General features: G+C 50.6%; 1 pseudogene; it reads left to right on the plus strand.

The window, feature by feature from the left end:
* The first annotated feature begins 1,665 nt into the window (after window positions 1-1,665).
* On the plus strand, window positions 1,666-14,672 carry LOC119805718 (annotated as a pseudogene).
* The last annotated feature ends 741 nt before the right edge of the window (window positions 14,673-15,413 follow it).

Below are 15,413 nucleotides of genomic sequence, written 5' to 3' on the forward strand. Positions count from 1 at the left end.
GCACTAGAGTCTTGGGCCCGGAGAGCAGCAGCCTCATTCCCATGCACTCTGCTTCTTAGGCCTGGGTCCATCCTCCCTGAGAGCCCCCTCCTGGTGCCGTGGTAAGGTCCAGGTTTAAAAGGCCCAGGAGACCTTGGGCCAGCCCAGTGTGTGGGTGACTGCGGTTACAGTTTTCACTGCCCACGGGGTGAGGCTGAGTTGCCACATGAGTGAGGTTGTTGTAGGGCACAGGGACACATCCACGTGGCCAGGAGTGGCCACCCCGAGTCAGCCATGTTGGATGGACAGGTAGGTGGCCACCATCCTTACAACTTGTGTGCCAGTAGTCTGATGGATGTCCGGGATTCAGACAGCCTAGGGGTCCAGATGGTTTCAGGGGTCAGGCCCTGTCCCTGCATCTTGAGGCTCACTAGGCACTATATGCCCTGAGTAGGAAGAGATGGTTAACTCTGTTGTAGCCCCATTGCTTGATATGATCCTTTTGTAGAGGAGGAGCAGTATCTCTGAACATTGCTGTAGCCTCTGCATCAACTAAGGTCTCCACGGTTCTCACTAGGGCTGCCCCCGAAGGGGGCAGGACAGGCTGGGTTGGTCGCACCATGGGGGAGCATTGTGGGAGAGCAGGGGCTGTGGACCCAAATATCTGTATGGAGCTTTCCTCATTATCGTGCTCTTTGCTGCCAGGGCTGTAACAGAGGGGCTGGGGGCGTCTGTGATGCCTGAGGTTGCCACTTAGAGGTAGGGGCTGGGGTGAGGTCGTGGGCTGCAAATCACTACTTTCCAAGTCTCATTCCCAGTCTGTCTCTGGCCAGTTTCTAAAATTGGCTTTCTGCAGAGTATAGAAGAGGTGAGGGCAGGATGCAGCTGCTTTTCTCTTTCTGCTTCCATTCTTCTGGCTGTTGCATGAGGGGTCCTGGATGCAGACCTGCCAAAAGAACCCCAGAGAGCTGATCAATCTGAGCTGAAACTTGGCAGATTCAAATTGGAATTGCTCCCTGTTCCTGCTTTTCTTTTTTCTTTTCTCTGTCTCCCTGCCCCACTCTCATGCTGAGTCTCTCCTGTGTCCCTTGGGAATTGGGCAGTGAGAAGGTAGCACTGTGTTCTGTTCCATTGACTGCAGAGACTACTCCGCTTTGCAGCCTGGGGCTGGCTGGGTGTGGCCTGGGGGTGAAGGGCACTTTCCCTATCTGTGTGGACCTTGCTCCACATCCCTAAGGCTGCAATTGTATTTGGGGATGCTGCTTACTACATATAAGACTTCTGGGACTCTCAAAAGTTGGTAAGACTTCTGAAACTCTCAAAAGTGGGTAAGAGCCCTTTTAAGCATCTGACTCTGCTGCCCCCTTGGGTGTGGCCCAGTTAAGACAAGGCTTCTTGGCTTCTTTCCAGTTCAGGGGTGGAGGATGATTGATACCTTCCAAGCTTGCCTGTGCTTGTTACTCATTCATTTGCCCTATTAGAGGCCCTTCCCCTCTCCCAGCCTCAGTCACCATCTGGGGCTCTGTCATGTTGGATGAGTTTCCCTGCCACTCTGTGGCATGGAGCCTGGCCTGCCAGGGTCCCTGGGCTGGGCAGGTCAGGGGGAGGGAGAAGAGCTTGGGCCTGGGGTCTCTGACTCCCACTTGTTGTCTCTCCTCAGGCCTGTCCCTGGTACAGCTGCCAGTCATGCTCACTGTCTGCCTTCTCCCATTGCTATTCTTCACTGTAGGAGGGTCCCTGGGTAGCAGCAGGCCCTTTCATACCTTTGTGGTGACTGATACCACACTATCTCACCTGACTGTCCACCGAGTGACTGGGGAGGTATTTGTAGGTGCAGTGAACTGAGTTTTCAAGTGGGCTCCAAACCTGACTGAGCTATGGGCCCATGTTACAGGGCCCATTGAAGACAATTCTTGTTGCTACCCACACCTAGTATGTGTGTGTGCTCCCATTGCCTGGTGCCTGTGAACAATGTGAACAAGCTGCTGCAGTCCGTCCTCTTTAGCTTGTGGCAGTATCTGGCAGAGCATCTGCCAATTTCTGCATCTGGATGATCTCTTCAAGTTGGGTGAGTCCCACCATCGCAAGGAGCATTACCTGTCAGGGGCCCAAGAGCCTGAATCCATGGCTGGTGTCATTGTTGAACAAGGCCAAGGGGCTATCAAGCTGTTTGTGGGCACTGCAGTTTATGGCAATTCTGAATACTTTCCCACCTTGAGTTCCCATAAGCTCATCGACGATGAAGACAGTGCAAATATGTTCAGTCTGGTGGGTGAGATATTATGTCTGTTCATTATGTCCTCTCTCTTCTGCTTCTTATGAGTCCACGCCTTATTCACTCCCTTCTCTCAGTCTCGAACCTACATCTGGGGAAGGAAAGCTTTGGTTTGAGAAGGTTTGAGCTTTGTTTTGTGACCCTTCATTGACACAAAGATGTAGATCAGCTGCTGAGGACAGGAAATTGGGCAGAATTCACCTGTGGAAAGCCTGTCTCTAGAGAAGCTGAGGTCACCTTGCACTCTGTGCCATGGATTCCAGTAATTGCCCAGCCAGGGCAGGTAGGAGATCACAAGGGAAGCCTTTGGAAGGCCACATTGTTAGAACAGGGTTGGGGAGTCAAGGTGGCGAAGGGAGCAGGTCTTTATCACGTACTCATACTTTGCTCTACTCTCCAGGTGTGCCAGGATGAGTTTGTCTCCTGTCAGATCAAAACTCCTTCAGATACACTTTCCCTGTACCCTGCCTTTGACATCTACTACATATATGGCTTTGTCAATGCCTCCTTTGTGTACTTCTTAACACTGCAGCTGGACACCCAGCAGATGCTCCTAGATGCAGCAGTCAAGAAATTCTTCACTTCCAAGATTGCGTGTATGTGTTCAGGAGACTCAGAGTTCTACTCTTATGTAGAGTTTCCCATTGGCTGCTCCTGGCGTGGTGTGGAGTACTGCTTGGTGCAGAGTGCCCAAGGCTTGGGTGTGCTAGCAGACGGGGATGTCCTCTTCTCCATCTTCTCTCAGGGCCAGAAGAAAGGAGCCAGCCCACCTCGGCAGACCACCCTTTGCCTCTTCACCCTCAGCAAAATCAATACCCACATCTGTCAGCGAATCCAATCATGCTACCTTGTGGAGGGCACACTGGCCCTGCCCTGGCTGTTGAATAAGGAGCTGCCATACGTCAATACCGTGAGCCCTTTGCTTGCCCTGCTATCCCTGTGTTACACATGACAACTCTGTATTTCTGCTTCTCTGCTGGGAGGCTGTCTGTCCAATCCTAGGCTTGGCATGGTCCTTTGAGTGACTGACACCTTTGCTCTGACACTTGCTTTACCTTTCTTGAGAGGCTAACTCTGTACTTATGTCTTGGCCAGTGTCCTGTTTATATATTGTCACCTCCATTTTCCTGATTCTATTAATTCCCAGCTTGCTCTCTGCTCTATATCAAGTCTTTTAAACCCAGGTTTCTCCTCCCTCTCCCTGCTTTCTGTCACCAGTCCCATTTTCCCATCAGGTCATAAGGCAAACTATCAGGCATGTCTGGAGGGCAGTAGCTTCCAGGTTCTGCTTCTTTTCAGAACATGGGATCTAATAGCATCTCTCACTCACCCCTCCTGTGTCACCAGCCCATGCAGATCAATGGAAACTTCTGTGGATTGTTGTTGGATCAACCATTGGGTGGCCTACACGAGATTGAGGGGCTACCCCTGTTGGCCGACAGCACTGATGGCATGGCCAGTGTAGCTGTTTATACTTACCACCAGCACTCTGTGCTTTTCATAGGTACACACAGTGGTAATCTGAAGAAGGTTGGTCCTAGAACCCTTGTATTATGGGATTGGTTATGTTTTTTCATAAAATGGGAAGAAGGGCTGGGGAACAGAATGTGCACATGAACCTAGGTTATTCTGAACAGGATATAATGACTTCCCAGGTTAGGCCCCAAGAGCCCAGTCCTACTCCTTGGTTGGCTTCTCTGCTATATACCTTCATCAGCATTTTTTAGCTGAATCCAAGATAGCCTTTGCCTTGGCCTAAGGCTGTGGCTGTTGGAGCTACAGTCCTCCTGACTGAGTGCAGGCTCAAGGAGGTCCTGTCTGAGCAGCTCAGATGCAATCTAGAAAGTCCCTGGGAGACTATGGTAGGGTGAAGCTGACCTGGCATTTCTCTGTCCTGGTTTGTGGCTCAGGTGCGAATTGATGGCTCTCAGGATGCCCAGCTGTATGAGACGGTCTCTGTGGTAGAGGAAAGCCCCATAGTCTGAGACCTGCTCTTTAGCCCTGAATACCAGCACATCTATCTCCTGAGTGAGAAGCAGGTGGGCCCATGGTGGGTGGTGGTGGATGGTGGGGCAGGGGTGGGCTGTGTGCTGATGTGGCTGTTCCCAGCTGAGCCATCTCCCGGTAGAGACCTGTGAGCAGTATCTGAGCTGGGCTGCATGCCTGGGCTCAGGGGACCCACACTGTGGTTGGTGTGTGCTACAGTACAGGTGAGGGCAGTGTGTGAGGGACATGGGACAGCAATGGCTTCCCTGGGGCCATTATCTTGGGAGACAGAAGGACTTAGGAGTGCCTTGCCAACTGGACAGAAGCCCTCCACGCTTGCTATACTTTCCTTCACCCACCTGCTCTGTTTTCCCCAGCCTTGAGCCTTGAGCCTTCCCCTCCCTCCTTTCTCCTCCACTTTCTCCAGCTAATTAGCAGAACTTCTACCATGAGTGATGTCCCTTGGATCTCAGGGGATGAGGCCAAAGCACACTGTTCCTGGCAGTAGGAGCTGAGTATGTTGTCCTCTGCCCCCCTCAGCCTCTTACTGCAACCCCTCTGGTCCCTCCTGGGACAGTGCTCAGACTGCTCTGGCCTGTCCCCATGCAGGTGCTGCCGTGAAGGGGCCTGCTCAGGTGCCTCTGCTCCACATGGTTTTGCTGAGGATCTGAACAAATTTGTACAGGTGCTGGTCCAGCCCAATAATGTGTCAGTGACATCCCCTAAAGTGAAGGTAAGTGATATGGTGGGTACTTGGGCTCATTATGCTTCATGAGGGAGGGGCGTATTCTGATCTGAGCTCTCTGCCTTCCCCAGATGACCATAGCTATGTGAAATGTGCCAGACCTTAGTGCGGGTGTGAGCTGTTCATTTGAGGAGGTGACTAAAAGTGAGGCTCTTCTGCTGCCCTCTGGAGAGCTGTGTTGTGCTTCACCATCCCTCCAGGAGTTCCAGACACTTACCAGAGGGCATGGTCAGTGGACTGGGGCCATTTTGGGTGTTGTGGGGTAAGGAAGGATCACAGGCTAGTTGCTGATGGCCACCTGTTTCTTGCAGGGGCCACTCATACTGTGCATGGAGACTGGTGTGATGTTTGCTGGGGTTGCTTTGTCTTCTACAACTTCAATGTTCTCCTCCGGTCTTGAGTACCATGTCCAGAATCTGTCCCTAGGCCTGGAGATAGATAGGTGCTCTGGGATATATAAAACTTGCAGTGTGATTGTCTCTAGGACTTTAGGGGTGAGCTCTGTCCCCACTTCTGTCCAATCCTGATATGCACTGTGTGACTTATGCAGGTTCTGCCTTCCCTCTTCATTTGTTCCCCAGTGCATTTTGTGGGAACATGAGAAAAGGGTGGTGTAAACTTTTCTGCTATTTCTGAAGGCACTTCCCTCTCCAGGTGCATGTCCTGTGTTGGCAGTCCTTACCCCTGCCACTGGTGTAAGTACTGCCATGTGTGAACCAGCCACTCACATGAGTGCTCCTTCCAGGAGGGCAGGGTCCACAGCCCTGAGGTGAGGTGGTGCAGTACGCTGCAAAAGATTGGGCTCCTTGGCTGGCCTCTCACTTTTTTGTTTGTTCTACTATTTCCTTGGGCCTGGAGAAAGGTGGGTAGCTCAGCATTCTCTGACAGCTCTTCTCCTCCCGGGGATGCCCTGAGATCCTGCTTCAAGGAAACCTCTTGATCCCTGTGGGCGTCATGCAACCTCTAACCCTGCAGGTTAAGAATCTTCCACAACCTCAGTCAGGCCAGAAGAATTATGAATGTGTAGTCTGTATACAGGGGCGGCAGCATTGGGTACTGTGCTATAACAGCAGCAGTGTGCAGTGCCAGAATGCTTTGGTGAGGTCCAGTGTGGGTCAGCCAGGGACAATTGTTTTGTTGTTATTATTGTTTTTGTCAGTGGTGGTGTTTTTGTTTGTTTGTTTGTTTGTTTGTGGGTTTTTTTGGCGTAAACCCAGCTTACTGATCTGGAAGCCTTTGGTTGATCTAGTTGATCCTGGCAAACACTTTTTAGTCTTTCCTTTTTAGATTAGGGATTACTAAATTGGGCACGGATTTTGCTTATCTTGGTTATACTCATGTGGTTCCATTTTTCTTAGTATTTCTATGAAGGTGAAGAGTTTGGTGACACCAAACTAGACTTCTCTGCAGTCTGGGATGGAGATTTCCCCACTGATAAGCCTCTGAGCTTCCAAGGTAAGGCATGACATCGGTCCAAGAAATGAGCTCCTGGGGCAGGGTTGACACTACTGGGGGCAAGTCTGGAGGCCCTAGAGAGCCGATTCTCTGTCACTGCCTGCTCCATCAGTAGTCCTCTGTGCCTGCCGCACTTCTTTAAAAGTGCTGGGCTCAGCGGCCTAGTTGTGGCCTCTGCCTCAAAGCTGATCCCCACTTCAACAGTAGCTGGTACATCTCAGAGCACAAGTGCCAACTGCGGGCTCACTGACCAGCTCCCAAAGGCAACTGGATGCACCCAAGCCAGAAGGGTGCCGATACAGCTATCCCGAGTCACCCAAGTTAGCTTCACATACTAGTCTTATCTGGCCCGCTAGCCATGTTTGAGTCTGGCCTGATCTTCTTGCCTCTTACCCTGTTCTACAGATCCACCCACTCACAGGACCCAAGGAAGCTGGCACCCAGGTTACCATTGTGGGTGAGAACCTGGGCCTCAGTTTCTGTGAGGTTGGCCTGCGAGTAGCTGGTGTACATTGTAACTCCATCCCCACTGAATATGTTACTGCTGAAAGGTGAGTGTGGCCATGTTGAGTACCCTGTCCTTGTGTACCACAGCTGTTCCTGTCCTTCTGTGACTCCTGGGATTGTATGTGAGATGGAGGAATCACTGGTACCCAGCCCACCAACTGGGCCTGCTGAGCTCTGTGTAGGTGACTGTTCAGCTGACTTTAGCACACAGTCTGAGCAGCTCTACAGCTCTGTGGTATGTGGCCTACCAGTCCCTTCCCCTTCCCAAGCTTTCTCCCTCCTCTATATGGGGGCATGTGGAATAGCCATTGGATGGGGCTGGCTCCTACCTCCTCTTAAGGGCTGCTTCTTTCTCAAACCCCAACATTTGACTGTGTGGGTCCTACTTGGGGCCCAGCTTCTGGATGCACTGGGCTCACCATCTCTGGAACTTCTCTGGATGCTGGCAGGAGGGTCACAGTGATTGTAAGAGATGGCAAGTGCCAATTTGTGAGGAGGGCCTAAGCACAAGTAGTCTGGAGTTGAGCATTATATGGAGGGCTATGGGGACAGGGTAGTCGAAGGTGCCAGGCCACCAGCTTCAAGCTTACCTGCTTTCTTATGTAGGAGAGATGCCGAGGCAATCATGTGTATCTCACTAGTCTCCACACTGGGCCCGAGTCAGGCCCCTATCACCCTTGCCATAGACCATGCCAACATCTCCAGCCATGGAGTCATCTATACCTACACCCCACTGTCACACACCTTGAGCCAACCTGGAGCATCATCAAGTGGGAACCTAAGGAGGATGGGATTAAGGACTGAGTTGGGGCTCTGAGTATCTCTCCTTGGACCTTACCTGTTACGGGGCCTTGGGGCATCGAATACTTCCTGAACCCATGTCAGTAGGGGGCAAGAGTTGTCCTGCACATATAGACCCTTGTACCTGCTAAATAATCCAAAGTTTGAGGCTCTGAGCGCTCAGAAAAACCTCGGTAACTTCAGGGCAGAGTTGGGGAGGGAGCCTGAGACCTTCCCCCATATCTCCAGTGGAAGTACTGCCATCACTGTCAGTGGGACCCATCTGCTGAAGGTGCAAGAACCCCATGTATGGGCAAAGTACCGTGATATTGAGACCAATAATGTAAGTAGCAGCTTCCTCCTCCTCTCCCACCCTTTCTACTTACTCAAGGCTTTATGCACTGAGGTGACTGTCATCGTCTCCACAGACATTCCAGGTGATCAATGACACCTCAATGTTATGTAAGGCCCCTGGCATCTTCCTTGGGCACCCTCAGCCTCGGGTCCAAGGTGAGCACCCTGATGAGTTTGGCTTCTTGCTGGGTCATGTGCAGACAGCCTGCTCTGTCAACCGTTCTTCCTTCACCTACTATCCTGATCCCAGCTTTGAACCACTTATTCCATCTGGTGTGCTAGATGTCAAACCTGGCTCAGATGTTGTATTGAAGGTGCTGGGAAATACGGGTAGGGAATAGAAAGGAGAGGAGGAGCAGAGACCTGGAAAGCTTGACTGTGTCTGTGTGGGTTATCTACTGTTAGAGAAAGAACCTGATCTCTGCTGCAGCTGGCAGCTCCCGCCTCAGCTATACAGTGCTGAGGACAGAGGTGTGCACTAACTGCTTCAGATACTCAACTTCTGTGTGATTCCCCTAGCCAGACAGGCCGGCAACTAGTCATGGTGTGTATAGGCTTCAGAGGCCACCAGGGCAGCTTTATATGTACATGGCTGTTGGTTCACCTTGAGCCTCTTATTACAGGTGCTGGTGGGTGGCTTGGAGTTCTGGTTTGGCACCCTGCCCATCACTGCTGATTGGGCACTAACTTTCCCAGCTATGGTGGGGTTGGCAGTAGGGGGTGGGCTCTTGTTGCTGGCCATCACTGCTGTGCTGGTCACCTATAAGCAAAAGACCAAACACTGAAGCGGCTCCAGCTACAGATGGACAACCTGGAATCTCATGTGGCATTGGCGTGCAAAGAAAGTGCCTAAAGTTAGCAGTATACCACAGTATGTGAGAGCTGAGGAATTTTCCTGCCCCTTGCTCAACTCATTCCACCCTACTTTCCCCCAGCTTTTGCTGAGCTACAGACAGATATTAATGAACTGACAAACCACATGGATGGTGTGCAAATTCCCTTATTGGACTATTGGATCTATGTCATGCGGGTGCTTTTCCATGACATTGAGGCCCACCCAGTGCTCAATGAGATGGATGTGAGCCACCCCGTGCCCCCACAGCCTGTTCATGTTCTATTTCCCCCAGAGACACGACTGCCTACCTTCTGAGAATCTCTGGTCCTCACAGACTCCCCCCAACGTGAAGAAGACCATATGCCTGTTTGGGCAACTGCTGCACAGCCATGCCTTCCTGCTCAGCATCATTCACACTTTGGAGACCCAGAGCAGCTTCTCTATGTGTGACTGTGGCACTGTAGCGTCACTCACCATGGTGGCCCTGCAGAGCCGGCTTGACTATGCCACTGGACTACTCAAGCAACTGCTGGCTGACCTCATAGAGAAAAACCTGGAGAGCAAGAACCACCCAAAGCTGCTATTGAGCAGGTATGTAACTATCTTGCCTGGCCTCTCCCCCCAGCCCACTCCTAGATTTCCTATTTTGGGCCCTTCTGTCTGTTCAAGCCCTACCCTTGCCAGGCCAGGGCCTTAGGACCTATCTCTTACCACAGGACAGAGTCAGTGGCTGAGAATTTGCTCACCAACTGTTTTGCATTCTTGCTGCATAAGTTCCTGAATGTGTGCTTAGTAGGGCTGGGCAGCAGGGGAGGAATGTTCAGGGGTGGATTCAGTCGATTGGTAGGCCAGACAGGCAGCCAGCTATGCTCTTGACTCTGAGTGTAGGAGTGTGCTGTGAAGCCAATTTTCCTGCTGTACTGTGCCATTAAGCAACAGATGGAGAAAGGTCCCATTGATGCCATAACAGGTGAGGCCTGCTACTCCTTAAGTGAAGATAAACTCATCTGGCAACAGATTGCCTATAAGACCCTGATGAGCATGGGGCCATGTGAATAGGAGAAGGGGTGGAGGAGCCTTGCTCAGGATTGATGCTGGGGTTCCTTTACTCTTAGACATTTCATTGTGTGTTCCCAGAGAATGAGGGCAGTGCTCAGGTCCCTGTGAAGGTTCTCAATTGTGAAAGTATCACCCAGGCCAAAGACAAGCTGTTGGATACTGTGTACAAGGGTATTCCACACTCTCAGCACCCCAAGCTGTGGACATGGATTTGAGTAAGGTCTCTCCCCTTTCTCCAAGCCCCCCACCTTCCAAGCCCTCCCAGGGGGCTCTCACACTCTATACCTGAGCTCTATTCCTTAAGAGAATTGAGCCTAAGGTTTTGTGGGGTAAATGTCCCTAAGAGCTGACTGTGGTCTGCAGAATGGCGCCAGGCCGCATAGCCCAAATAATCCTTCAAGATGAGGATGTCACTACAAAGATAGAATGTGACTAGAAGTGGGTCAACTCACTGGCCCACTACCAGGTGAGGAACTGGCAGTCTATTCACCCCCCAGGCTAGCTAGGGACAATGGCTAGGTCTGTCCCAGCCCTTAGCCTTATACTCATGGGCCCCCTTCATAGGGCCTTGGTTACCACTACATTGAAGAGCCTGGATGAGTGGTGGCACCTTGGCTTCCTGCACTGCCCCTTCTTTGTCTTTGGACCTCCAGGTGACAGATGGTTCCTTAGTAGCCCTGGTGTCCAAAGAAGTGTCTGCCTATAACATGGCCAACTCCTTCACCTTCACCTGTTCACTCAGTCACTATGGTAGGTATCCTCATCATGGTGACATCTGCTGGCCCTGTGCCCTTTAATTAAGGCCATATAAGCCATCTTTGGAAGCCACAAAGTAGTTGTCTTGACCCAGCTTGGAAAGACAATTATTTTGGGCTCCCATTCTGTAGAGCCTGGTAGGGAGGGGTGGCAAGAACAGAATGGTTCCACAAAGGCTCCTAGGCTCTTGGAGAAGAGTGGAGTAAGAGGGTGGGTAATGGCCAGGGCCTTTCAGGGCCTAAGGGTCACATCTCTCCTCTGCCTTCGAGAGCTTGCTCCATGCTGCCAGCAGCCCAGATAGCCTCCATTCCTGAACACCTATGCTTACACCTTACCAGGAGGCAGGTACCAAACTGTGGCATTTGGTGAAGATCCATGATCATGCTGATCATCGAGAAAGATACCATGGCAGCAAGATGGTCTGAGAAATATATCTGACAAGGCTGCTGGCCACCAAGGTGTGGGCATGCCCCAGGCTCTCTTGGTATCTGTATAGATACCCTCTAGCCCAGTCTTAGCCATGAGATGAGCTGGTCTTACCAGGCAGGGACCACACTCTCAGGGCCTTTGAAGTAGGACCTCTAGGCCTGAGGTCAAGAGCAGTTCCCTTTTAGGAATGCTGGCCCTTCAGGAAAGCTCTTTACTGAGCTTTTCTTCCCCTGTCTGTCAGATTTGGGGAACTCCTTGGCATAGTGGTCTTACTGTCACTCATAGGGCACATTGCAGAAGTTTGTGGAAGACCTATTTGAAACTGAGTTCAGTGCAGTCCATCGGGGCTCAGCTTTACCCTTGGCCATCAAGTACATGTTTGACTTCCTGAATGAACAGGCTGATCAGCACCAGATCAGTGACCCTGATGTACACCACACCTGGAAAAGCAACTGGTACTTATTAGTTCCTGGCTACTGCTGGCCCTTTTGAGGATGGGTGGGAGGAAGAGACTAGTGACTTAGCCAAGGCCCAAGGCCCAAGGAGGCAGGTTGACTGGCAGGTGAATAGCCTATCAGGCAAAAGGAATGAGACAGTGGCTTGGCCTGGAACTGAATATGAGTATATAGAAGATGGGTACTGCTGGAAAATGCTAGTCTAGCACTGGAATTGGCCATTTTCTCCAGGGTTGTGCACACGATAGTGATATTGATGATTTGGCACAGGTGGAGACGGTGAAAACCTCAGGGATGAAAATTGAGGACAGAATGCCCGAGTCAAGCAGAAAGTTAAAGAACAAATTATTTACCCTAAATGTGTCCTTCCTGTTACCTCAGGGGTGGTTATGAGCTGGCCAGACAGGAACAAGTTGTAAAGGAAGACAGTGGGGGAAAAGGGGCCCATACAGCTACTGAGGATTCTCGAGTGTATATCCCTCTGTTCTGCTCACCTCTGTGTTTCTGGGTGAATGTGATGAAGAGCCCACAGTTTGTGCTTGACATCCACAAGAATAGTATCACAGATGCCTGTTTGTCAGTGGTGGCCCAGACCTTCATGGACTCGTGTTCTACATCAGAGCACTGTCTGGGAAAGGACTCCCCTTCCAACAAGTTGCTTTACACCAAGGATATCCCTAATTACAAGAGCTGGGTGGAGAGCTGGGCCCTGGGAAACTGCTGTGTGTGCATGGTGGCTGGCTGGAACTGCCTGCCTAAACAGTCAGTATGAGGCTGGCCAAACACTGATGACACATGATTTTTGGCTTTTGTGACATGTTCATGATTGACTCACGGAGGGTTTCTACATGTTTTACTGGGGTATCACAAAGATGGCATCAATCAGTGACTAGAGCATTAATGCCTACCAAGTAGAACAATCCTGCCTCCATGCCAATGACTTCAATGTCCTAAGTGCACTCGGTGAGCTCTACTTCTATGTCACCAAGTATTGTCAGGAGGTATGTTGATTCAGCTTACAGATCCCCAGTGAATGGTTCTGATGAGGCAATTATGGGCAAAGGCAGGGAGGTTGATAGATTGAGGACTGCGAAGGATTTGAGTAAGATGGAACACAGAATCCATCTTGTATCTTGTCCACAATTCATTCCTTGCCAAGGGCCAGCATGGGTAATAATTTCCCTAGATGCTGGGATTTAAGAAATACAGGAGAGAAACCACAAGCTGGAGTATAGAATTACTACTGGATAAAAGTTAAAAGGCTGGAGAATCAGAAGGGGTAGGCTCAGGGTTATGGAGTGGGGCCAGAGGTAGGTGTATCCAGTTATTAGCAAGGCCTGTGGCTTTTGTGGTTGGAGATTCCAGCAGACAGAGGAACACAAAAGGGTGTGGAGGCCTGGATTCATGTTCTGAATAACCAGATGTGGGCCACAAGCTGGAATCAAGGATGACTGCAGGACTTCTTCAGTCTAAGTAGCTTACAGGATGAAGTTCACCACCATAAACTCAGTAATACTACAAACTGCAGGACAGTCTGTGGATGGAATAGCGTTGTGGGGCCCAGGGAACAAAGTCGAGAATCTTCAGAACCACTCAAGTCATCCATAGAAAGTGCTAAAGCCCCAAGGGACCATAGAGCATCTTGGGATGGGTAGCAGGGATGGAATCAAAGTTGATTGGGTCATACTGGGAAGGTTGAACCCAGATACTCTTGCTAACTAGACTTAAAATGACAAGTATGCAAGGCATAGGAGTCGATAGATTCAGGGGAAGTCTTGGAATTTAAAGCCATGAGGCAGGGGGATGGGGAAAATGGCTCAGTTGAGCAAGTACCTGGTATGAAAGCATGAGGACCTGAATTTGGATTTAGAGCACCCATGTAAAAATATTGGGTGTGTTGGCATGTGTCTATAATCCCAGCACTGGGGAGTGGAGAAAGACAAATCCTCATTGCTCCTTGGTCAGTCAGTCTAGCCAATCAATGACTTCTATGTTCCATGAAAGACCATATCTCAAAAAATAAGGTGGATGGGCTGGAGAGATGGCAAAGCAGTTAAGAGTACTTTCTGTTCTTCCAGAGGATCCAAATTTGATTCCTAGCACCCATATGGCAACTCACGGTCTCCTAGCTCCAGTTTCAGGGAATCCAGTCTCCTCTGACTTCTGTGGTCACCACATGTGATGTACATACATACATGTGAGCAAAACACTCACACATTTTTGAATATGTGGAGAATGATAAAGAACCAGGTATTGACCTCTTGGACTCCACATCCATGCGTGTGGACACAGACAAGTAGAGATGTGCATGCAAGATTAAGCCCTGGACAGGCATGGTGGCATATACCTTTAGTCCCTGCACTTAGGAGGCCGAGTCAGGCAGATTTCTGTGTTTCAAGGGTAACCTGGTCTACAAAGTGAGTTGCAGGACAGTCAGAGATACATAGTGAGATACTGTCTCAAAAAAAGGAGCACACCAAGGGAGATCAAGGGGATATAGAGGGAGGTCTGGCCAAGCACAGAACTCTGAGTCCCTCACAGGTCAAAGAGGAAAGAGGGAACTAGCAGAGGACTGGGAGGAATCCAGAGGTGACTGGTAGAGTCAGCTCTGTATCCTGATCCAGGCCCCTGCATGGATCAAGGAAGTTGGAATGGCCAGATTTTCTAAGTATATGTTGGAGTTTGGGTTAGGCGGAAAAAGGAATTGATAACAGAAGGTATGGCTCACTCTCCAAAGAGATTACACATGAGCCATGATAGGAGAGAAATCTGTGGAACTGGGGTTGGTATTAGGAGTCAAGAAAAAGTCTGTGGTTTTCCTGAGAAATTAGAGGTTTAGAGCTTGAGCTTGGCACAGGGACTGAAGCCTGTGGGAGGTAAGCACCCATCTGGGAAGCAAGAACTTTGGGCAGAAGTGGTGCCCTGCCTTAAAGTCTGCTCCAGTGGATCCTTATCTCCTAGATCCTTACCTTGCTGGGCCGAGATGCCTCTTGTTGGAAGCACAAGCTTCGACAGAAGCTGGAGCAGATCATCAGCCTAGTGTCCAGCAGCAGCTAGTGGGGAGATGGTGAGGAGGGGGCTTCTCATTTCTGAGCCATTCTCTGAACCAGGGGAATGGCTGGCTCTAGCATGAGTCTCTATGGCTGAGATCCGGATCTGGTGTTGTTGGGGAGGTTACCAGGCCATGTTGCCCCCATCATGCCTGGGCCCCCTTCATTAGTGCCTTGCTTTGGGCCTTGCAGTAGGAGGGGGTGATAGGACTAAGCTCCCCACTATCAGCAGCAGCAATACTTCCACCCTCTTGCCTTGTGTTCCTACGTCAAGAGAGCCCTTGCCCTCCTAGCTCTGTACACCCTACCCACCTATTTATTAACCTAACCCCACCTTAATTTCCATATGTAAATATACATGGCCCATGGGATGTTGCCAGCCTCACAGACCTGCATCCTTGGTTGATCTTAGCCTTGCTTCCTGTCCTGGTTCCTTTGTGACACTGCCAGCTTTGCACAGCCTCTGGCATCTCAACTTTGTTGTGTCAGGCCCCACTTGTCCTAAGACAACCTCAATACCAGCAGCATTTGGGATTGGATGATATATCTTGAAGCTCCCGCAGAATGGCTGGGCCTGGCCAGCCACTGTCCCTCTACAGATGTTTTAGGAGTCAGACCACATTTTCATGGGGCTTGTTGTCTCTGAGAGAACTATAACCAGGTTGTTCTTGGGCCTGATATGGGCCCGGGCCTCTGGGACATTCCTTGTGTCACTACTGCCAAATTTCCTCAGTGTTGTAGGCACTTG

Source organism: Arvicola amphibius, unplaced genomic scaffold, assembly GCF_903992535.2.
Source record: "Arvicola amphibius unplaced genomic scaffold, mArvAmp1.2, whole genome shotgun sequence".
In the NCBI taxonomy this organism is placed as follows: Eukaryota; Metazoa; Chordata; class Mammalia; order Rodentia; family Cricetidae; genus Arvicola; species Arvicola amphibius.